The 25,120-nt window shown below is 50.0% G+C and overlaps 1 protein-coding gene and 1 long non-coding RNA gene across 2 annotated transcripts in view; one reads left to right on the top strand and one right to left on the bottom strand.

Annotated features, from left to right (window-relative positions):
• The window catches only part of PRKN (parkin RBR E3 ubiquitin protein ligase), a 920,988-nt gene that overhangs the window by 204,138 nt on the left and 691,730 nt on the right, over window positions 1-25,120 (top strand). The window lies entirely within an intron of this gene.
• On the bottom strand, window positions 18,525-20,227 carry LOC150008044 (uncharacterized). The gene is made up of 2 exons (XR_016511874.1): window positions 19,478-20,227; window positions 18,525-19,278 (listed from the first exon to the last, which is right to left on the bottom strand). It is a non-coding gene; the product is annotated as an uncharacterized LOC150008044 (long non-coding RNA).

The raw sequence follows: 25,120 nt of genomic DNA, 5'->3' as shown, positions 1-25,120 counted from the left end.
GTTGAACTTACTAAGAAATTCTTGTTTCGGACTTCCGGTCAAGATGGCGGCACGGGCAGACATGGCTCGCTTCTTCACACAGCCACATAAAAAATACAACTAAAATAAAAAATAGCCATCACTCAGAGCCATCAGAAACTGAGTTGAAGAGAAGTCAGACAACTATAAAATAGAGTTGAATGGAAATCTGACAACTACAGAATTAAAGAAACCACATCCATCCAGACTGGTAGGAGGGGCGCAGATGTGAAATGGGCTGGTCCCTCACCCACGTGTGGTGGAGAAAAATTTGAGAGGGAGATCTTTGGAGTGAGGAGTCCCAGGCCCCACAGCCCAGGGTTCAAGTGCCAGGAAGATGAGTCCCCACAACTTCTGGCTGCAAAAACCAGAGGGGATTGAGTCAGTGGAAGAAATTACTGGATCCCTAAGTAGTTCCTCTCAAAGACCCGCACACGGACTCACCTGCTCAGACTCACTCCCTCTGAGCCCCAGCACCAGGGTGGCAGCTTGAAAGGCACCAGTGGCACACGGGGAGGAAATGAAGTGCCTGGCATCAAGGCAAGCGGAGGTCATTAATTCCTTTGCTAAACACCCCCCCCCCTCAAAGAGCTGGCAAGCTAGTGCCATATGAGAGGCTCCATCAACCTGGCTGACTCTGACCCGCCTTGGAGATCCCCAGATTCTCCACCCCACCCAATTTACTGGCTCCACTCAAGCTGCTTTGCCACATGAATGGCTGGTCTTGGCTCCTGCTTCACAACTTCCTAAATCCTCCCAAACAAGCAACAGCTGGCCTCATGAGCCCCAGGCCCGGCACTAGCAGCAGCCAGCCTAGAGTCACGGCTGACCTGCCAACAGCAACCAAGGCTCCGCTACAAAAGGAGGGTGTACTCAGCCCACATGAAGGGTACAATTTGAGTACCCAGCTTGGGTGATAGAGAGGCTGTGCCACTGGACCCTGCAGGACACTTACTACATGACGCCACACGACCAAGACACAGGGTCAAAGCAGCTCCATCTAATACACAGGAACAAACACAGGGAGGCTCCCAAAACAAGGTGACAAAGAAACGTGGCCCAAATGAAGAACAGAACAAACCCCTCCCAAAAAGAGCTAAATGAAATGGAGATTAGCTACCTATCAGATGCACAGTTCAGAACACTGGCTATAAGGATGCTCAGGGAACTTAGTGAGGACCCCAACAGCATAAAAAAGATCCATTCAGAAACAAAGGATACACTAATTGACATAAAGAACAATTTACTGGGAAACTATGAACAATAAAATGTTAAAAAATACAAATCTATCAACAATTGAATCTAAAAATCAAACTAAGCAAACAAGAAGAACAGAGATAGAACCATGGATACGGAGAACGTTTTAATGATCGCCCAATGGCAGAGGGGTTGGGGGAGGGGTTAGGAGGGGAGGGAACTAAGAAGTACAAATAGTCACAGAACAGCCACGGGGATGTGAAGTACCGTGTAGGAAATGGAGAAGCAGAAGAGCTTATACGCATGACCCATGGACATGACCAATGGTGGGGGGACTGCCTGAGGGGGTAGGGGGTGCTGAGCAGAGGGGGGCAAAGGGGGGAAATCAGGACAGCTGTAATAGCATAATCAATAAAATACAATTTTATGTCTTTGTTTCTTATACAGTTCTAGTTAAGCTTCCCATCTTTTGTGTAGAAAGTACATTCGCTGGAGACTGGCTGTCATTCTGGTACACGAGCCACGCACACACCTCCAGGGTTACTGTTTGTAAAGATATTTTGCTTCCCTGATTAACTTTGTTTTGTCTTTTAAAGTAAAATTGATACTTGTTTTGAAACACATTTTTGAGTACCTAACATTTATATTTTTTCAATTGTCATTTAATTTTTACATTCTATAGCATCCTCAAAGATTAACCTCTTACAAATTTTACAATGTTTCTCTTAAAATAATAGAGAATTCTAATTTCAAATAATGTGTGCTTCCAGGTAGATCATTATAAGAAAGACCTCAAAAGACTATATAAATATGTTAATTTCTCTTTTTTCATTTTGCAACGACTCTGTGTGTATAGCCCCCCAATTTAAGGTCCACCAGACTCCTTGTTTTGAGCTTTGCCGAATTCAGTTATGACAGTGGTTCTCAACCCTCCTAATGCCGCGACCCTTTAATACAGCTCCTCATGTTGTGGGGACACCCCCCAACATAAAATTATTTTCGTTGCTACTTCATAACTGTCATTTTGTTACTGTTATGAATCGTAATGTAAATATCTGATATGCAGGATGTATTTTCATTGTTACAAATTGAACATAATTAAAGTATAGTGATTAATCACAAAAACAATATGTAATTATATATGTGTTTTCTGATGGTCTTAGGTGACCCCTGTGAAAGGGTCGTTCGACCCCCCAAGGGGTCGCGACCCACAGGTTGAGAACCGCTGAGCTATGAGCTAAGCCAGGGCATCCTTTCCTTCCTGAGCCTCTCTCCTCCGGCCTGGCCTGTCTTCTCCCCTCGTGAGCCTTCAATTCTTCTGAGACGGGCAGAGAACAGGCTCCCGCCAGTCTGTATCCTTCTCAGCTCCGCGGAAGGACAGAGCCAGGCTCCAGGACAGGGGCCAGGTCCCCAAGGGAAGGCCTTCTGGCTAGGACTTAGTGAAGAGTGTGCTTTGAAGTGGAATCCCAAAGGGGTCGTGATGAACAGAGAACCTTGTAAATGACAGGAAAGGAAGAATCTTCCGTTTCAATCTCCGCTGCTCTCCTTTTTGTCCCCATTGCTCTGCCCAGTGCCCTCCTGTGAGGCGGGCTTTCTGACAGTAACACAGAAGACTGGAAGGAGGCTCTTAGGCGAAGGGGCAGCCCCAGCCCTAGCCCCAGCCCAGCTTTCAGTCCGGGGCCAGATGGGAAAGGGCGTGCTCCCTCCTTCCGCTCTGTGGGCAGCGGGCAGACAGCCCCGCGGGGGGAGTGGACGTCCCGTTTGCGCAAGCAGCTGCGGTTCAGTTGCCACTTCTGTGTCTGAGCTCAGCTTGGAAAGCCATCCCGTCCCGACAGGCTCGGGTGAAGGGAGGGGACTGAGGACCCTTCCAGCCAGCGGAGGGGAGAACCCTTCCCAGGGGCCAGTGCAGCCCCCTGCCAATGGATCTCGCACTGGAAAGGAAAAAGGCGGAAAAAACAGAAAAAGGCTTTATTCTTTGCAGGGAGCGTTTTTATCCGCCCTCCGCTCCCAGGCACCGACTCACGACTCTCTAAAGGGAAAGTGTCAGCAAGCTCTTCGGAAACGAACCGCCTGGACCGGACCGCGCTGCTAAGCTACTATTTTATTTTCCTGGGCAATGTTATTTCGTCAGCCGTGCTGAGCCGGTGAAAGCCGCCCTATTGAAAACTTTGTTCCCACCGGTGGAAACAAAATCGGCTTATCTTCCTTCTGCCTCTGCAGCGGCCTGGCTGCACGGATCTTTACAGAGAAGACGCCACGTTGCTTCTTTGCCTCCCACGCGGCTGAGCTGCAGGGAAAGGGGTGGCTTTTACTCGCTGTGGCGTGGGTCTTAAATCCTTCTCCGACTCATCTTCTCTGAGAGCTGCTTCCAATCGATGTGCGGAGAATCCCAGCTGACCTGCTGATTTCATCCCACAGAGGCAGTGTAAGCAGACCAAATACTTTATGCTCTGTGACAAAAGAAGTAAACATTAACTTTTAACTAGTAATAAAACTTTAAATTATATACTTGGTACAGGATTGGGTGAAGTCGGTGTTCTCACGGGAACCCTGGTGCTGACCTCGTGGAGTCGCTGACGTGCCATCACGTTTGAGCTGCAGCACTGGCAGGTGCTCGTGGTCTGCTCACTGCTCAGTCACGCGAACACCACGCAGGGCAGGGCTGGGCTGGGGCGTGCCGCCCGAACGGGACGGGGCTGCTAAGCCCAGAAGGGAGACAGGGACGTGTATCATCTCCTCGAAGCCAGTTAGTCCTTCACCTGTGGTGAAACTGATGGGACCTGTGTGGTGACATAGACCAGAACAGAGGCGGGGCGGTTGGCTGGGAGGGACAGAGAATGAGGATTTATTGTAACAACTCCTGTGAAGTGAGAGCCAAGCGCACTGACAGCGAGAGTGCCTAACGCAAGAACACGTGGTCGCGTCCGTGGCGGGGATGAGAGCGCCTGGCTCCCGCCCAGAGATAGCTGGGCAGCTATGGCGTCTTTGCCAGAATTACCCTTTCCCCTCGCAGGGCCGTTGGCTGGGCTGTCCCGGGCTCCCACCGAGGCCCGTGGGTTCCTGCCAGCAGACCTCGCTGTTCCCGATTGCTGCAGCCAGACAGGGTGCCGGTGCACGCCGGGGACAGAACAGCGGCTGACGGGCCTTTGCTGACCTTGAACTTGAAAACTGCCCATTGGGCTGCACACGTCGGCCCCAACCCTGGCTTTCAGGAATGCGGCCCGTTCTCCGTGGCTCTGCGCGGCGTCACAGTGACGGCATTTTGCAGATGCCTCTTTGAAATAGTTACGGGTACAACTTCTGACAGGCATTCTTTCAACAATTTTATTTTCAACTAAGAATTTACGTAAGCTTTATTTTCTCAATATAGGTACTTTCAGGGAGATTTGCACATGACCCTTTTCTGAGAATGGTTGCAACTTGGCCTTATTAGTTATTTCTCCCCAATCCCTTGATTAGTATTTGATATCTTTCTAGTGGAAAACTATATACATTTTTGTAACATCAGTTATATAATTAATGAAAGAATCAACAGAATGACGAAATTAGCTCAAAGAAAGGATAGGAAAATAGAAACTGTATACAGTCAGCGATCAGAGAGGAATGTTAAAATAATGGTGATAGTTATAGATACCCACAGGCTGATATCCTACAGAGTAATAAAACTGTAACTTTGCATTATCTTTTCAACCTGAGAAAAACCTGAGCCATCTCACTTTATCACTTTTTAAATAGGAACCCTAATTTTAATTTTAAGGTGTAAAATGTCTGGGCTCTAATGAATAAAAAAACATAATAAATCTAACAAAATTGCATTTTCCTAGAGAGCCAGAGAACGTACAAGGTGGGCCCCCCCCCAAAATGAAATTTACTTATAAAAATTGTGAATTTATTCTTACATGTTTAAACTTTAGTCACCTTTAAAGAACTCTCCGTTTGATGTAACGCACCTATTGAGACTTTTTTCCACGGCTCAAAACAGTGTTTGAACTTGTCGACTTTGATGCCTTTCAGTGCTTCTGCCGTTTTTTGTGTCACCTCCTCTACATGGGCACAGTGTTTCCCTTTGAGGACTTTTTTCATCCAGGGAAACAAAAGAAAGTCTCTCTGGGTGAGATCGGGTGAAAAGGGAGGGTGGGGCATGGGGATCAGGCCATTTTGGGTAAAAAACTGCTGAACACTCAGTGCAGTATGGACAGGTGCACTCATAAATCTCCCATCATGAAACGGGCAAATGCATCGAAAAACTTTTCAAAAAAATTCACTGAAGCCGAACGCAGCCTCTCACAACAACGCCAGCTGGTGCCCTGATACAGACAGGTTCCTAGGACACTGACCCAGCAAGGGAAGCCTGTACTCCAAGGGGTCCGCCCTCTAGAAGATGATTCTGTTTATTTTGGCTGCCGCCCCCCCCCCCCATACTGTGGGCATATGATCTAGCATGATATTAATAGATCACTTAATCATTTTTATCTCATTTCCAATTTTGAATATTTTTTCTCAATAGGTATGTCATCGATTTTTTGACATTAAAATAATTCCTCCAGCAATATTCACAAAATGGGAGAAATATTTTACAGTGTGTTTTATAGCCTCAAACCATGTCACTTACTAACTCAGCATTCACATTTAATAAGCATGATTAGCAGGTGATAAGAATCTAAATGTGACTCTTTGTTACATCACAATCCTATGACAACTCACAGAAGACAGTTCTGATGGACTTTCTGGAGCATTGAAGTTGACACATTAAATCAAATGGTGAGTTGAGTTCAAGGCATGTCGGTTGTTTGATTTTAATGGGTAGTGATCGTCAGTTGAAACATCTGCTGTAATGAACTTGACATTTGCAATAACAACAGTATCAGCTTATTTAATGTACTTATTACATTTGCTTCCACAATGTAGAAGGCCAAATTTGCTGTTTTATGAATTGAACCTCTATGCACTTCTTCGTATAAGACTAAAAATAACTTGGTACACGTTGTCAGAAGTAGCAGAGAGCCTATAGCCGAGAAATGTCCCTGGACAATGCCCCCATTTGGAGCTTAATTTCAGGGGATTGGAAATTCAGATGAACCCCTGGCAGTCTTCAGCTGAAGTAGTCACATCTCAGCAGCTATTTTTGAATCCTATCAACATCCAGCACCTTTGCTTTGGATAAGGGAATGGAGTGCTTCTGGGGCCTGGGGAACTATGGGAGTGGGTGAGGGTAGGTCTCGGGGGGAGTGTAAGTGAGTGCATTTCAACCCTGAGTTAGATCCCATGACCCAGTAACTATCAGTGCAAAATAAAGCCTACAGTGTCCTGAAGAATCTACAACTTTTGGTCAACAGATACATAAAAATGTTATTAACATGGAGAAATAGGATATTTCAGCATGATTTTATGTTACTAAAATGTAGGTAAACAATATAAATTGGAAACTTATGAAAATATGTAGCGATTTTGCTAACAACTAAATTTAAAAATATGCCTTTTAATACTATATTGACTATGTAGAAAAATTTTAAAAAGTTTCCAAGTAAATTTTGTTTCATATCTCTTTGGATATACATTATCAAAATGGCCATTTAGTCCTATCTGAAGACTACATACGGCTTAGTGAGCAACCAATATCCTTTAACTTGAGTTATCAGTATATTAAACTTTTGTAATAAGATGCTTTTAAAAAGTGTTTTTGAAAGGATACTTTCCTAAGTAGTAGCCAAGCTAATTATTAGCCGTTTTCTAGGAGTAAAAAATGATAGTTTATGATGTTTCTGGGGTCATGAAACTATTTTCAGTAAAATAAATGTGTGTCCCAGATTAAATGTGGTAAAGTTCTGCTATTGGCTCTGAGCATGATGCAGCTTTGGACGCCGAGAGCATGAAATACCCAGTCACATCTTTCTAGTTCTGAGCCCACGCCTGTCTGAAACAGTTTTACACGAGTTAACCGTGAATTTTTACCAAAACATCCTTGGAATTCTAACAGAATTTTATAAAAGGAATTAATAAATTAAACACTTAAAATCAAAAGAAGGTACCCATGGTGCTTACCCAATATTTGACTTACGTTGAGAAAAATCTACGCGGTTTTATTTCTTCTTCCCCCAAGTTTCTTTTCTTGACCTCTGTTTTTATAGAATTGTCTTTGTGCTGTATTTTTATACTATATGTACCATAAAAAGCATTACGCTTTTACTCTTGAGAGTCATTTTATAAATAGTCAAATCATACTAATCTCATAGGAAAAGAGCCACAGCGGCGCAGTGATGTAACCAAGCCCTGGCCTCAGTGAAGGTCGGAACATCGGGATGGGCAAACGTAAATGAGATTTTCAGAATTTGAGGTGCGAGCAGATGCTTGCTTTTGTTCCCCCTCCATTGGAAGTGATAGATTCATTTTTTAAAGAAGCAATTGTCAAAGCAAAGAGCAATGATTAAGGTTTGGAGTCAGGCCCTGGCTGGTGTGGCTCAGATGGCTGGAGCGCCGTGCCGTACACAGAAAGGTTTGATTCCCGGTCGGAGCGCGTACAGGAGGCAACCGATCGATGCTCCTCTCTCTCATCCAAGTTTTCCTCTCCCCCTTCCTCTCGCTCTAAAAGCAATGAGAACATGTCCTCAGGTGAGGGAAAGGAAGATCTGGAGCCAGGTTACGCAGGCCAGCGCGAGGTGAAAGGGTTGTGCCCACGGATGAGAGCCGTGGCCCTGGGAGACGGGGCTGCTCCCCATTCTGCAGCTCTCCCGTGACCCCAGCATCATCAGGTTACTGATAGTGTTGCTCTTCCCCCAGAGCACCGTGGGTCCCCAAAGTCGCGGCACCTGAGAACAACAGGTGAATGTAGTCTGCCTTGGGCCAACGCTGAGTTAGAATGCGCCTAACAAAGTAACCCTTAGAGAAAAAGAAGAGAAAAAGAATTGCCTTGACCCTTGGATGATACTGACTGCCATTCTCTTTACAGAGTAAAGAAGCGGCCCCATCAGTGTCCCCTTGGGGGACGGTGCTAGTCTCAGCCAACACAGGCTCAGCCCGGGTCCCTGGCTTCTGCCTCCCGTCCGCCAGCTCTGTGTCCGGCATAGGTCCCTGCTGTGCGCTCTCACGGCCCCGGGCCAGACGCCGCCGGCCCCTCGTGAGTCCACAGGGTGCAGTCGTCTGATTTTGTCAACAGAACGTTGGCAACATTAATCAAAAAAGGGCGAGAACATTGCTGGGACCGCTGTGTCCCAGCCCCATGACGTGCACACAGTGGCATGGAGCTGACTTCTTGTGCAGTCTGCAGGCTGCTTGTGTGACTAGCGGATGTCAGACAGAAGGGCCGAATTCCATCACGGAGCCAGTGCCGTCCGGCCGGGCCTGGGCCGCTTTCCCAGCACTACCCGCGGGAGGCTCAGAAGCTAACTTTGGTTTGGACCGAGCGGCGGGAGAGGCTCAGGAATCCCTTGGGCCGGGGTGTGAATCCCAGCTTTACCGCGTGTGAGCGGGACATCGGATACGCCTCTGATCTCCTCCGAAGTTCTGCTTCCTCGTTTTAAAACTGCGAATAGTAATATCTAGTTTATACACTTGTCAGACTCCAGTGAGCGTCCTTTTGCCAAATATCGGCTGCGATGCACAGTAAATATCAAGTAGTTACTGAGGATCAAAATGAATCATAGCACAGCTTTTAGGCTGGGTAGAGGGAATGCAAAATATGTATATGTGCGCATCTTTTTATTTACTTATTTTTAAAATCGTGCCAATGCCCAGAGCTTTAGCTGTTCGTTTGTCTTCCCATTAGCTTCTCAGAGACACCGTGCTCCCGGCAGGGGCTCTGACCGGCGACCCCCCGTTGCTGGGTGAACACGGGCCAGGTGTTTGCCCACGTGCTGGTGCTGCTCAGGGACCGCAGGCCTCCCTCCCTCCCCAGCTTGCGTGTCCTTGCTCTCTGCTGTGGGTCCTTGTCACCCCTCCTCTGCTGGCATCTGAAGCAACTGACGAGCTGTACCCCGGTTGTCCCTTGTGGGCCAGGTCCCTGACCTTCGCGGGACCCTCCCAGCTCCGGGCACAGCCGCCTCACTGAGGGGCACAGGCGGCCCCAAACACAGGAGAGCCGGAGCTTAGCAGACAAGAACCTGTCCGACGTAAGGGAAGAGTGGGGAGACTCAGCGTCTTACTTCCTCCTTGTTTCCATGGGAGTCTAAGTACCGAGGGCAGGGTGTTTGGCAGAAGAAACTTTAAAACTATAATGTTAGCAGGTGGGTACCGGGCATTTAGGGTTCCGGGAAGAGAGAGTATGGGGCCATGACCTGTGCGCCTTGCTTCTGGGGACTTGGGGCTGCTGGCGGGTGAGCCTTTCAGCATTGTTAAGTCTCGGGTCCTCCCTCCATCTTCCTGCTGCACCTTAATCTGGGCGCATCTGGTGTCGGGTGCGGTGCTGGGTGCTGCCATTCCAGCGGGAGGGAGCAGGGCCCTCTGGGCACGTGCAGTGCCCTTTGCCGGGGGACAGAGCTGGACGCAGAGTGCGATGGCCCGTGTACAGTGCCCAGGGTGCAGCAGCTCCTCGGACGTGCGCCTCATGTTCACAGACGATCTCCGTGCTCAGGTGTCACCTTTGGATCTCGGGTCATGACCGCGGTAGGGACAGGCTCTGAGCAGCGGCCCCGGAGCCTCTCTGCGTGCCACGTGGAGGCAGCCATGCATTCACGCCCCTGTTCTCAGTGGGCCCTCCGGCCTTGCTCAGCAGCAGAGACACTATTGGGATTCGTCATCGTCATTCGCGAGAGGAAGCAGAAACGACTCCTAGAGCTTTGCTCATGCCAGGCGGCTTGTGAACCTGAGCCTGAGCAGCAGGGAACGGGGACATGGCTCTCGGACAGCGTTCTGAGGAGGCTTGTCCAGGAGGCCTGCCTGCGCCTGGCCCTGAGCTCCTGCAGCCCTCACGCTGAAACCCTGTTCGTCACCACCCAGTCCCCCGAGCAGCTCTGGGAGTAGCCCCTCTGTCACGGGGATCAGGTGACTAACTACTAACTCCTCTGTCTTATGGGGAATGTAATATAGAGTCATACTCTTGTGCTGTGGACTCCATCTCCTGCACTGACCGTCTGTCTGTCTGTCTGTCACGTGCTGCTGTGTCCCCAGCACGCGAAGGGTCTGGCGGGGACGAGGCCCAAACTCAGGACTTGCTGGAGGGACGAATGTGCGCTTCGAGGAAGCCAAGGACCGGTCCTGATGAGTCACTTTCCTGCCACTGCGGGTTCATGGCTGACTCCTTCTGGGCTTTCTTGGCAGTGACACTAAGCAGCAGCATCCCAGGGTCACACGGAGCACAGCTTCAGAGGCCACGCCTGTGGCGCTGTCATGACAAAGCAGCTGCTGACTTAAATTTTGTCTTCAGTTCAGGCCCTGGGCTTTGAAGTGTACACCTTGGCTCGTGAGCTTGGGGATTATTTGAAGATGTACAGAACATCTCTCTCCATCTCTCTCTCGGTCTCTCTGTCTCTCTCTCTCTCTGGGGGGGAGATTATAGGCACATTAGACCGTTGATATTATTTCCTTCTTACTCTGTCGATAGGAGCACAGGAGCAAATATTGTCTCAATTTCTCGGAATCCCAGTCACGTTTATACCAGCTTCTCACAATAAAATGAGAGGATTTGTGTTCATAAACCAAGCTCAAGAAATATCACTAAGGAAAAAGCTAAAGCTTTAGTTCAGAACCATAACCCTCAGCATAAAAAATGATCACAACCTTCCAGGAAAGACTAGGTTGGGAACTAAATGCATAAAAAAAGTTTTTCTTTATTTTCTTAGCTCTGGATTCCTGGATTTCCAATTCTTGTTGCTTTTTATGTACTTCTTATAAGTGTTTATTTCATTTCGCTTACCACATCCGCTTACTCCCCGCTCCTTTTGTGCGTATTTTAAGCTGTGCACACCAAGATGGTAATGTCTGTGTGTAAATCACAAGTGCACGAGTGGACCCCTCTCCATCAGCACGCATGCACAGGGGCCTTTTCAATTACATTTTAAATTACAGACACGGAGGAAAAGCCATTTTGACTTCTTCCTAAATAAATAATTGAATATAATACCACCACATTTACATATTCCACATTAATGGAAGGGTCACTTCATCTAGCACATGCCTGCTAAGTGGCAAGTGTTATTTCACACATCAGGTTTAGATCGACTTTAACACTAGAGAGTCATAGTGTAGGTTTTGATTGGCGGCTCAGAATAAGCTGACAATCATTCTTTTTGCATCTTTCTCTGTCTTTTATCTGCCCTCTCTCACACACACACACATGCACGCACACACACATGCACACACATGCACACACATGCACATACATATGCACATACACACATACATACACATGCACACACATATGCACATATACACACATGCACACACATACATACACACACGCACACACATGCATGCACATTACAGAGACAGACTGGGGAGGAGCATACCCAGACATGAGAGAGTCAGAAGAGCCTCATGGGTCCCATGATGGTGAGAGCTACCGTGTTCTAGAAGCACAGAGAACACCTGCAGGCTTAGGGGTGAAGAAGACTTGCTGGAGGGCTGGGCAGGAAGAGAGCCTACTTCTCAAAAGCACTGGTGGGATTCCTGGTGTTTTCATTTTGTGGCAGGAACACAGACAACATAACATTAGGTGAAAATACTTAAAGTATCATTTATTTGCAGATTTAAAAAATATCTGTAGAGTTTTAAAAACACACAAAACTAGAACTTCAGTCAGGAAGATATGTAATGCTTGAAAGTCACCAGGAAATAGTTACCAAATATTAATATATATACTGCATCTTTGGGGGCATATTTTTAAAATCAAAGTGTAATTAGTGGATTAAAGGAGTAATTTACAGAAATTGATTTTCCCAGTGTTAAATGGAACACCTGCCATTCTCAATAAGACTTGAGGCTTATTCTCTTTTACTTATTTTTATCGATGTAAAATTTTAAGACACCTTTTGAGAAACTTTTGAATCTAAAACTTTTTTTTTAGTTGGGAAAAAAATTGAGTAAAATGTGAATTTTTTAAAAAGACTAGGAACAATTTCCTTCTGTTCAGAATCAAAATATCGTTTTCCCAAAGGAGCCTGTGAACCACTCGGAGGCAGGGGTGGGAGTCGCCCCCAGCACTGCGGGCAGCTTGGCGGCGGGCGGGGCGGCTGCAGCCTGGCCGGCCTGGTGCCCTGGGCCGGGGAGAGCCGCGGGCAGAGCCGCCTGGCCCGGGGTGCGGTCGGGCGACTTAAACTCGGCGCTGTCACGTGGCACATTTGGGGTCAGTTAGACCAGGGTACAGCGTTTATCGAGAGAGCAGTAAACAGTGACTGCAATGAGCTCTCTCAGTCATCAATGGTATCGATAATCAATAGAGAAGGAGGTTTGTGTTCCTGTTGACATACGAGTGCCTTCCTTTTATTACTGGAATCGCTGATCTAACAGCGGTTAAACGGTCTCCTGGACTTGCGGACCCCTGAGCGCTCCCCCTCCTTCCCTGCGCCGTGAGCGTCTGCGTTTCTAACACCTCCCACTCGCTGAAGGTGACGGTGTTCCCTCACTGACGGCTGAAACGGTACTGCCAGGTCAGCTTTACCATCCTCGTTTTACAGCGGAGGGAAGCGCGCGCAGGGAGGTGTCCTTCTCCGTGTTCCTACCCGGCCAATGGAAGAGGCCGGCTTGAGTGGGTGTGTTATCTCCAAAGCTACTGGTCTCGCCTCTCCCGTGTTTTGTGCGAAACAAAATGGTTTGTCGAAGTGTGTTCATTGGCCGGAGCATAAGCTCAACGAGAGAGGAGAAGCGGATAGAGGCCATCAGCTTAGAAACTGGGCGTAAAGGGCTTTCCGGGCCACGGTTAGTGACGCCGGCTTTGCAGGGGCGCACCTCGCTGATGAGGATGCGGTTATGCTTCCCAGAGGCCCCTCTGGCCCTGGGGTCCCAGACTAGCTGGAAGCGAGACTGAGATGGAAAGAGAGAGTGGAGGTGGGGAGACGGGTGAGGAGGTCCCTGGAGAAGAGATGGTGACAGGAACCTATACATTTCGTGTGAATGCAGAGAAGCATCTCAGGATGTGTCTAGCGGCTGAACACAGTCCCATGGAGGGCAGGTGTGGCTGGCAGGTGTGGCAGGAGGGCAGGTGTGGCAGGCAGGTGTGGCGGGAGGGCAGGTGTGGCAGGCAGGTGTGGCGGGAGGGCAGGTGTGGCTGGCAGGTGTGGCGGGAGGGCAGGTGTGGCGGGAGGGCAGGTGTGGCAGGCAGGTGTGGTAGGCGGGCAGGTGTGGCAGGAGGGCAGGTGTGGCTGGCAGGTGTGGCTGGCAGGTGTGGCGGGCAGGTGTGGCAGTCGGGCAGGTGTGGCAGGAGGGCAGGTGTGGCTGGCAGGTGTGGTGGGAGGGCAGGTGTGGTGGGAAGGTGTGGCGGGAGGGCAGGTGTGGCGGGCAGGTGTGGCTGGCAGGTGTGGCAGGAGGGCAGGTGTGGCTGGCAGGTGTGGCTGGCAGGTGTGGCGGGAGGGCAGGTGTGGCTGGCAGGTGTGGCGGGAGGGCAGGTGTGGCGGGAGGGCAGGTGTGGCTGGCAGGTGTGGCGGGAGGGCAGGTGTGGCGGGAGGGCAGGTGTGGCAGGAGGGCAGGTGTGGCGGGAGGGCAGGTGTGGCAGGAGAGCAGGTGTGGCGGGAGCGCAGGTGTGGCGGGCAGGAGAGGAGACTGAGTGCAAGCGGGGAGGTAGAGAAAGGCAGTGTGAGTGGCAGAGGGCGGGTGGGGAAGAGCCCATGGGCTGTCCAGGAGTGTGTCTGAGTGAGAGGTGCAAGGGATGGTGGGGGGCAGTGGGGTGCTGACCTAGAAGACAAGGGATAGTCTGTCCCCTCTTTTAAACTTGTTAAAGGAGTGTACCTTTCCTCTCCTAAGCGAATAATGAATATTTGCTTTTCTCTATAATAATACCGGCCTTCGTGCATTCAGAATTCTGCGCTCCTTAGAGAAATTTCTCCTGTAGACTGATGGCATTGTCATATTATAATATTATCGTGATACTTTATTCTGAGTTTACTTGCCCCAATAAACCACATAAGCATTTACTTTACTATTTACTACACAAAATGCCAAATTACATATTCTGTTACATGACATATTAAAATGGAGGGTACCTGATAAAACACAGAATATGGCCCCATAACTTACAAAGATGGTGCCTTGCTGTACAGTATGCAGTGGGGATCTCACTCCCTATTTATCTCTGGATATTGAGTTGTTCTGACAGCTGTGTGCCCAAACGAGCCCCGCGGGGTGTCTGTTCACAGCTTCCAGCCCAGCCTCCCTCAGCGGGGAGCACCAAGCGCACCTCAGAATTACTCTTCTCTGCCCCAGAGCACTGATCCGAGGGTCTGGCCGTCAGAGAAGCCGTCCTCCTGAAATAAAAGCAGATACCTGAAGGCTCCTGTACGGAATCCAAATGCTTCATTTTTCCCACAAGTATGTTTTGTAAAGTGGCTTAAATCCATTATCTACTCACCGCCCGCACTGTGGCAGTCACACGGGGCTAACACGTGACTTTGCCAGAGGGCCAGTGGCCGACCTCCGTGGGGACCTCAGCAGGGCTGGGCTGGGGCTCCTGTTCCCAGGAGGTGGCGATCAGGGCCGAGTGAGAGCCCTTTGCCTGACCCTGAGTGGGAGATTTGTTTCGGGACTGGAAGTAGGTAAGATTGCTGAATTGGTCTTTATTCAGCCTTGAGGGGCAGAGAAGAAAGACCGCCTTTCCTCCCCCTTGTGACCTCCGTAAGGCACACAGGTAGCAGGGAATGCGATTGCCGGGCAGAAGCCAACTTCCCGCCCCCGGCTCTGGGCCTTCAAAGGCGCAGTAAAGGGAGGACCCCTGCCCATGCCCACAGGAACCCCCGGGAGTGGAATTTTAGGGTCCCTGCAGGGATGAGGCCTTGGGAAGGAAGGCATGGTACCGCCTGACTTCAGAGCCTGCCCATACGGTGCCATTCAAATTCAGACGTTTTTATACACCACGTGGTCAAGCAAACCTTGAGGCCAAGTATAGCCCAGAGGCGCCCGAGAGAAGTGTAAGGAAGACCTCCCCTTGGTTTAAAAGCTGCAGGAAGGAAATAGGAGATTAGGGAACTCAGTGGGAGGATGTATTTAGATCATGTAAATAAACGCCATCTGTGTTTCCCTGGGGACCGGGAATGTGGGTCCCTACGTGCGTCCTTCACCTCTGCCTCCTCCTGGGCTTCCATGGTTGCTTGTGGCCGTGCGGAGAGCTGAGCATGGAGTGTCCTCCCGGGTCTTATGTGTGCGCCTTTCTGATGACTGTCCCAGAGCGGCTCCTGGCCCCAGGGAGGCTTGTCCCGGTGAAGGACAGGGACGGTCCAAGATGCCTAAGTGCCTAGTTTCACAGTAAGCAGACCTTTCATTCTGCATGTTGCTGCTTCTTATGATCACGTTCAAGCTCCTTGATCAGCTTCTGAGCCTCCGGGTAGAACCAAGGCCATTTGACCACCATGTGCACGGCCTTGGTCGCCAGCCTCATGAGTCTTCCTGTCCTGAAAACATGAGGCTATTTATAGCAGATGAAAGCCTGGATAATCATGCCTCAAAATAAGCAGGGCTCACGCGAATGGGAAGTGATTCCTGTTGCAGATAAACACCTGCGGCCCACGGGCTTTCAGCCCCGAGAGGCCACCCGTTGGGAAGGCGGCAACCCGCGGCGTCAGTGCTGGCTGCTGAGCTGAATGCCGTGTCCCCTTCGGTGCCTGCTTTGCTGCCTGCCCTGGTGGTCTTGGATGGGACTGAGCACCTGGGGCCCAGGAGCGTGAGATACAGAGTAAGGTGCCCGGCAACGGAAAGGGACCGCTTCCCTCAAAAGGAGCCTGCAGGCTTATTTCACACTTCCCGTGTCTCCCTTCCCAGTTCTGTCTCTTCTTCTCTGCTCTTAGCAGTCTGCAAGTAGAAAGGGAGGGAAAAACCCCTACAGGTACATCGCCTGTTACTTTCTCTTAGCGTACATTTGTCAATGCAGCCTGACGTGCTGATGTAGAAAATACCCCACGTGCGGGCTGATGAAGTGCAGGGTGGGTCTCCCCCAGGGAGGAGCAGAAGGTTACTGTACTCTGCCTGGTTGCTGTGGTTTCGCCCAGCTCGGGCCAGGGTTCTGGAATCCCTGCTCTTCCATAGCGACCATCCAGTTGTCCCTGTTAACCTAGAATTTGGAAGCACCCTCTGTGCCCCTTACAGATTCGGAAAGTCTGACGAGCCGACCCGTGTGCAGGTTCGGATTTCGGTGTTACCAGACTAAGCCAGCAGGAGCAGAATTATGCTCACACTGCACCGGAGGGAGGGGCCCAGGGCAACGAGGTAAAATAGGAGAGTGGCCCGCATCCTCGCAGGACACGCGTGCGACTGGAGCGCTGGTTTCCGCTCTTCAGGATCACATGCGCCCGCGGGGGTTCCCACGCAGACGCGACCCTTCCAGCGCACGGCCCGTCTCTTCCTGTGAGACCAGACTTCTGCCCGCCTTTCTGTCTTCTCCCACCTGCCACCTCCTTCCTTCCTTCTCTCCCTTCTTCCTCGTGGTCTTTCCCTGCCACGGTCTCTCTCTGTCCGTTTCCTGGTTTCAGAACTACATTGCTTGCCTGATGTGTTTCATTCACATTCCAACTATCTGGGAGAAGCCCGGGCTGTTTGGTGCGGGAACGCCTCGGTATGGGGGTACTGTGGCCCCTGGTCTGGTGGGCCTGGCTGCCTTGGGCTCTGGGGCTGACTTAGTCAAGTCAGTTCAGTGAAGGGAGTGGGGATCTTTACACAAAGGGACTACACGTGCAGTAGGAATGCACTGCGTTGCTTTTCTAAAAGGGATGGAGACATGCCTGCGTCAGGGATGACAAGGGTCCGCTGTGGCCCCTGAACTGTGAGGCTCTGTATGTATATGTATGGAATGGATGATGTAACACTGTTTACTACTCTGGTTTTCTTCCTTCCATCCTGTGAGTAGGTGGAGCTATCTGTTTCAACTTCTTTTATGGCTAAGTTCCGCATATTTTAGAATGGCAGAGTAATCAGGAAAAACAAAATTTTTTTGCCGACACTGGGATGTTGTCTTTTGTTTTTAATAGATAAGTTCTTACAGTCCTCGCCTCATTAAGCGGGACCTTCCGTGTGCCTTGAACTCTGCCGGGCACTAAGAATAGAAAAAGGCATGAGACAGAATCTAGTTTTATAACAAAACATTGTAATGCGTGCTGGGCATTGAAGTGGAGGTTCGAAGGGGAGGCGTGGCTGCTCAGAGGTGGGCTGGGTCGCAGTGCAGCTCTGCAGGGATGGTGGCATTTCATTAGGGCTTTGAAGGGTAAGTTCGATTTCAAAACACATGGACAGCAGCGTGGGGATGCCTCCCTCTGGGTTAATGGACCAAATGGGGTCTTTGAGTCCATGTTCACCCAAAAGTACACAAAAAAGCATATTACATATGTATGTTATGTGTCTGTACGTGTGTGTAGAAGGTCCGTGTGTATATCAGATTTTGAATTCTCATGCTAAACATTCTTTGGAGCCATTTTGTAAGTACTGAGTTTTCCATTTCTTGCATTTTAACTCCTTCACGGGAAACATAGGTGCCTGTGTCCAAGGACAAAACATTTGAAAAAGGTCACGCTGCGCTGTTTCCCGCTCCCTGCCGCCAGCATGACTTACGGACTACCCCCGCGTGCTGCTGAGTGACAGGGACGCGTTCTGAGAGGGACGTCGCTGGGCGATTGTGTCCATGTGGGACATCGCAGAGAGGGTGCACTTATGCGCACCAGGCCGTACAGCCTGCGGCACGCCTCGGCTATCTGGTGTGCCCCCGTCGTCTCTCTGCGGTCCCTTGTTTGCCGAAGTCCCCTGTGTTTGTCGCTGGAGCAGCTACCGCCACGCTTCAGCTTCTGGTTCCTCAACACTTCTGCTCATCCCCGAAGGTCTGTGACTACGGGCATGTGAGACTTTTCTTTGGATGAGTCTGTCTCCTTTGTGACCAGGAATAAAGGACATGTAACAGAGGTACTAAAACTCCATTAGCACTTTTTATAAAGGGAGTTTGGACTAGGAAATCCGTCTTTAGTTTCTCCCAAACTTTTTTTGCCCAAGTCCCATTGAAAATTCATAATTCACTGAAGTAAGACTCTTAAACATTTTAGCTTCTAAAGTTCTCAAATGAAAAAAAAAAAAATCAACCAATTGCCAATATTAAAAAAAAATTGGTGTTCTTTTCAATATTTAATGGGAGGTCAATGGTATCAAATATGACAGGTCACTAACGTGCTTTTAACACACCACTATGAAATATAATGTCTAAGAAACATGGTTTATTTATTCAAGAAGCACAAAATAATACCACTGTTGTTTCAGAACATACTGGTAAAGTTATTCAAGCCTCGTGACAATGCTGGTCCCTCAGAGATTTGTCATTGCTTATGCCTAGGGCTGGGTGAGGGGACTGACCTGAGAAAAAAGGCTTCTGAAAAAGAGGTATGATTTTTGTTCACATAATCACCTACTCTTTCAGTAGTTAGCAGCCAAATAAACAAAATTAACATATTTGGGAACTCATTAGTTTAACGTACTCAGTAGTTTTTCAGCTCATATTTCCGGTTCTTTCTAAACGATTTTTTAAAACGGTGCAAGGAAAGAACAAAACTCATGGGCTTTAGTGGCAGCCAGACCAGGTCTCAAATTCTCCATCTTAAATTTCTTGGGCCATAGTTTTTATTCTTAAAAAAGTGGAGACAATGTCTGTTTCACAGAGCTGTGAAGATGGACCGCGTGACATGTGTGGAGGAAATTCACTCAGCGGCTGGGCACAGTGGCGCTCCGTAAATGAGACTGTCCGGCGTCTGCAGGGGCGCGTTTCCGGGATGTTTACGGTGCCTCTGGCCCAGAGACTCACATGCAAATGGGCAATTAAGAAATAATGAACTGCTCCGAGCGTCCCAGCGACTTGGCGCAGACTGTAGCCAACTCTTCAGCCAAAGCTTTTCAATGGCCACAAAAGGATGTAAAGTCCGTCCTCCTGGTTTTCTCTCACAGACGTTCTGGGTCAGTAGACTGAAGGACAAAAAATAGAAAACAAATTAGGAAAGCCAGCATGTCCTTCAGGAAGACGGCCAAATAGTGTTTTCCCAGCTCTTGGTGGGCAGGGAAAAGGATGGGTGACAGCTCCGGGGGTTCTCAGGGAGCCTTATCAGCACCCCGAAAAGACCCCTGCCAAGAAAGTGCAGCAGGAACCCTCTTAGGCACCGCCAACCTTGACTTTGAAATGGAACGGGACATCTCCCCCAGGAGGAGCGGGGGAGCTGCACCGCAGAGCAGAAGCAGACCTGGGAGAAGCTCCTGCTGGCAGCTCGAGCCATCGCTGGCCCTGAAAACTCCGCAGATGTCAGTGTCCTCTTGTCCAGGAAGCCTGGCCAGCCAGCGAGCTCTGCCCAAGTTTGCCCTCCGCTCCCAGGACCTTCACCAGCCAGGTCCGGGCAGCCTTCCGGGAGCTGGGACTTGGTTGCCACGCCAGGGCTGAGCAGCAGCCTCTCACCGAGGTGTCTCCTAGTAACCTGCCTACAACAGCTCTGTGTCACGCACTGTCCTGTGTGCGACGGGGATGCGCCATCCCTGGCCATAACCAGGGGGCTCGCTCAGTGGATCTGGTTGGGGGCCAGGCCGTTCAGCACGTGCGCTGCACCGTCCCCTGTGTGTGCCCACAGGAGGTCCTGCCTCGCCGCTGCTTCTACAGAGACCCTGAAGGGCTGAAACCGAAGAGCAGGGAGCTGCTGGAAAGGCTGTGGCCAAGGGGACACTTCACGCGGAGGGACGGCTCCGGCTCCGAGCTCGGGGCTGCTGTGCCGAGGCCGCAGGCTGCTCTGAAGGCACAGGTGCCCGGGGGCCAGCCCAGCGGTTTCCCACGAAGCCTGGAGCTCCCAGTTCCCACGGGCGACAGACCGGCGGCCCCCACTACGCGGACCACTGAGTGGGTAGGAGCAGCCACGGAGCGGTCTTAGCTGTTCTCCCACAAACTCTTAAACAGGCTGGAAGGAAGGCTGACAGGAGATAAACAGTTTCTAAAAAAGGGAAAGCATGTGCTGGGGCGAAGTGACCGCCCGGTGTCAGCCTCGCCCTGTCTTGTCGCCTGTCAGCCAGCTGGCTGGTTTAAGCCGGGGAGTTCCAGGGGCCCGCAGAGCCACGCCGGTGGAGGATGAGGAGGGGCCGACTGTAAGAAGGGAAAGCGAAGAGGCTCTAAGGACAGGCTGAAGCTCCGTCACCCCACCCGTTGGCAGGCGGCACAGACCCGGAACTAGAGACGATGAGCCGGAAGAGGGGACAGTCAGGCCACAGGGTGCACAGTGGCCCCGGGGAATGGACGCCGCCAATAGTGACAGCCACGTCCTGCTGAATGCTTCCTGTAGGCCACCCAGCCCTTATTTGTATTCGTTTGTTTGGTCTTCATTGCAACCGGTGAGGCAGGTCACATTGTTGTTCTCACTTTTATGCAGGAGGAGACGGCGGCCAGAGAAGCTAAGTAACTTGTCCTGGTGGTCGCACCGTCGGGAAGTGGGGGAGCCAGCCTGCCCACCCCACAGCCCCGACCCCAGGGCCCTGGCATGATCCTCTCCTAGGGAAGGTCCCGCGTGCGTCAGCGGTCAGGATTCACAGGCTGCGTGTGTGAGCCCCCCCGGGGCACGCGTGGCTAACAGCACCCGGGCCCCGGACCGCCTGCTAAATGAAACGGCTCCCACTGCCTGACGGGCGCTGGCTCGGTGAGCGGGCAGCCTTTGGGTTCCGGCCCGGAGCTGGGCGCTCAGCGGCATCCCCCTTCTCTGCACTGTCCGCAGGCAGTGCTCTGCCTCTCCCGGGAGCAAATGTCAGACAGATGGGTTGAGAGCACCCGAAGTTGTATCCTGCCCTAAGCAGGAAACGGCTCTGTCCCTGCGTGGCCGCCCGGACCGGTCTGCACTGACGGGTCAGGCTGTCTGGGGACTGGCCACGGCTCCTGGGCCCAGAGCAGAGCAGTCGGAGGGGCCGCCGTGGGCAGAGAGGACCCTGAGGCCCGCCAGTGCCCAGCGGCTGCGCTCCCCGACACCAGGCGGTGGGACTGCAGCACCCGTCACTGAGCTAGTTTTCCGGAGACAAGAAGTCCTGTCGGCCTCTTGGTGAGCTACGTATGTCCCAAGCGCTCCCACTGCCAAGAACATGTGCCGTCTACTCCAGAAGCGCTGGGGACTCGCCCGGCTGTTCTAACTGTATTTGTCTACCCCACGTTTCATGGCTTGGACAGCGGTATTAGAATAAATACAAGTGAGTTCCATTTTGGCTGTGGCACCAGCTTCTCTTTTATATGCTCATTTTTCCAAGGAACAAATTTAATTAACGTTACTATGACCCTCCCTCCCCCTCAAACACCACGGTAACCATTACGTTGTCTTAATGGGATAAACAGAACCTTTGAGCGCCTTCTCTTTTGTAACGAAATGTAACTCAGGGAACTGAAATTGTCTCCTAGACTTCAAGTAAATAAAATAACGAAACGAACATGGATATTTTAGATTTTCCTTTAGTTTCTTAATCCGGCGTCTTACCATTTCCCTTTAGTTTTATTTATATTAAAATACTGTGCCATTTTTTCCTGCATTCATTATGTTAAGGAGAGAAAATCCTGAAATTGAAAAAGTCACCAAGACACGGCTCTGGGAAAGGCAGCATCCAGGCAACGTGCCGGGTGAGCTCACCCGGCCACAGAAGGTCGTGACTGACAGGAACAAGCAAACCAACAAAAACAAGCAGGAGAACAAGAGACTCAGTCTGAAGCTGAAGATTATGTCACAAAGGAAGAAATAAAGGCACCACGTTCTAATTCCAGTGAAATTAGCTGTTAAGCTTTTTTATGTGGAGGGAGGAAAAAGCCTTCTTAACAGAAATAAATACATATATTTCAACAGTTAAAACTCCAAAAGGGTAGATGGTCATTTGAAGATTTTATTTATTTATTTTTAGAGAGAGGGAGAGGAACATTGATTGGTTGCCTCTCACACACCCCCAACTGGGGACCTGGTCCGAAACCCAGGCATGTGCCCTGGCTGGGAATCGAACCGGTGCCTCTGTGGTTTGCAGGCCGGCACTCAGTCCACTGAGCCACACCAGCCAGGGCATAGATGGTCATTTGATGATAGAAAGGCTGCAGATGTATTTATTCTTTGTGACTGTCACTTTAAACGCCCCCCACCCCCACTGACCTCAATAATGAGGACACTTCATGCCTCACATAACGATGCGTCCTGAGGAAGGACACCTCCAAGGAGGATAAATCAGGGTCTCAAGTTCTGCCACCCTCTGAGCTTTCTGTGCAAAATATAGACCTACTTTCTGGGAACAGAGGGGTTGTCTTCCAGCTCCTGCGGGAAAGGGGAGACTGGACCTAAATACCATCGCCTCCCCTGTTGTCGGCTCCTCAGTCCTGGAATATTGATGTCCGTCAGTGATCTCTACCCTGGGGGATAGGAAAAGACCTGAAATACGTTCATCGTGTCCCAAGAGACTGCCAGTTTTAATTTGAAGCAAATAAATTTGCTGTTTTTTCTCTGCGAGTAAATAAGACCCTCGATTCAATTGACTACCAGATGCTGAATTATACAAATGATTAGTATTTTTGTGGAATGTGTACAATTTTATTGTTTACACCAATTGGCTAATGACCCAGATGTTTTAAGAAGGCCGGGCGTAGTATAAGAACCACACCCCGATGTTTAAGGGTAAAACTCTTGCTCTTACAGCTTTTCATCATCCAGAGAATTTGTTCAAGCAGAACAATATTTCATATCACCGGAACTTTCTATCTTAGGGGCATCCTCCATGGCTTGCCTGTGTCTAAACCTGTCTTTCCAGTGTCTACCCTTGACGTAGACACAATTAGGTGGCGTCCAGGCAATACTGACTCAGTTGCTGAAGAAGAAACTTGGATGGATGTTTTCTTTTTAATCTTGACCTAACTATGCTGGCCAGCAATAAGATCAGGCTGGGAAGGAGCCTGAATGAGGAACAGGATTGGCTTTCGGTGTCATCAAGAAAAATCATTTGGTGGTTGGCTTGACAAACTGTGTTTTCGCTGGAGAATGACTGATTCATATTGAAGAGTTAAGAGTGGGTGACTAGCGAGCAGCCACTGTCTGTCTGTGTTAGGGAGTGGTACTGTTGCCTGCCTTTTGACTTTCCATTTTTAGATGTTACGACATTTCAGCTAGATGTCAGCGTGCATTTATGTAACTTCTGTGTCTGTTCTCGCCCCGTTATGAGCAGAAGATGTAGGATTCTGTACTCCTGTTATGCCAGTCGTATGAGAGTCACAGAGAAAAGAATGTAGAATAAAGTACCTCTTTGACCATTCAGGTCTTCAAAGATAGTTGTGCCTTAGGAAATGAGCACAATTCTCAGTCTTATCGCCGCCGACCTGGGAATGAGTGGTTTTGGGCAGCCACGAGAAGTAGAGTTCCGCAGTCTCACGAGGTGGTCTGGTTTCTGTTCATCATGCAGGCTCATCCCCACCCTTCCCTGCCTTCCCTGCTCTAGAAAAGTGTTCTGTAAATCTAGGAAGTCCGCTGGGCCCTTCCTATAGCTCCCTGAGTATGCGCCTGCACACCCAGGTGTGCCAGCCAGGCCCCGCCCTCAGCCCCAGCACAGGTGCCGCCCCCTTGTGCCCCCCCCCCCCCCGGTTGCTCTGTTATGCCAGGCTCGGCAGTTGGCTAATTACATTCTCCAGTTTTCCTCCCCATCCATCCCCTGTTACCTTACCCAGTGGGTCTGTAATTCCCTCTTTCCTCCCCTCCCTCCCTCCCTCCTGCCTCTGAAGTGTCTGTGGACCTTTTCCGCTCCTCTTCGTGGCGGGATGGTGCATCCTGGGTCAGCAGCCCGTCCTGGCAGTCCCGGCACCCAGTGTTGCCACACATCCTCAGTGCCCGGGTAACTTCTGATGCAGCTGTGGCCTCCCTCGGGTGTCCCCAGTCCTCGGGGCAGTGGCTGTTCCCACAGTCACGGGTAGTCCAATCCCACCCTGCTCCCTCCCCCTCTCTTTCTGTCTTTTTATTTTAGCATTTTTAGAACGGGGTTTCCCACATGCAGTCTCCCCTTACAGACATAGTGAGCATGGCTGCTTCCCTCCTGCCGGGACCCTGCCTGGCACCTGCGCTAAGCGGGTGGCACAGTCTGAGGGTGGCGCCGTCTGTGGCTGGCACCGTCTGTGTAAGCTGTCTCCAGGAGCTCAGGAGAGAGCCGCGGAAAACTGGCACCGCTGTTCCCAGCGAGTCCACACTTAGGAGCCTCTCCTGGGGCTGCTGTCAGAGGCAGTCCTGCAGTTTATGAGCCAGGGTTCTCATCGAGGGCTTTATTTCACCAGTACTAGGAACTGAAATGAACCGTTGACTAATAGGAACTGTAAACTCGTGTTCATACATTGTGATACATCTATACTTTAAAGTGTTGTGTCATTATTAAAAACCACAGTTTCAGAACCGATGGCAAAAGACAATGCTTATAGCATAAATTAATAAAATAATATATAAAAGAGCAGATGTATGAGTGAATAAATGTTTCTATAGACATACATTTATAGGAAAATCAGTGGAAATAAATCACATAGGTAACAATGATTCTCTCCGGGTAATTTTAATTTTTTTGCTATGCTCTTGTGGAATTTTCTAAAATGTCTGTCATAAGCTTTTTCAAATAAGAAAAAGGGATCTGCAATTTTTAAAGAATAGTAGTGTTTATCCCATGCTATACAAAATAAGTTAAGACCTAAGCCAACCAGAAACCCCCCACTTTTGTACAATAAAAGAAGAAAACAAAGATAATACTTTTTATGATCCCTAAAGGAGAAACAATAATTTTTCAGTAATGATGGACTTGTAGA

The sequence above is a fragment of the Furipterus horrens genome, unplaced genomic scaffold, assembly GCF_987537825.1.
Source record: "Furipterus horrens unplaced genomic scaffold, mFurHor1.1.pri manual_scaffold_6, whole genome shotgun sequence".
In the NCBI taxonomy this organism is placed as follows: Eukaryota; Metazoa; Chordata; class Mammalia; order Chiroptera; family Furipteridae; genus Furipterus; species Furipterus horrens.
This window is presented reverse-complemented; position numbering and strand designations above follow the sequence as displayed.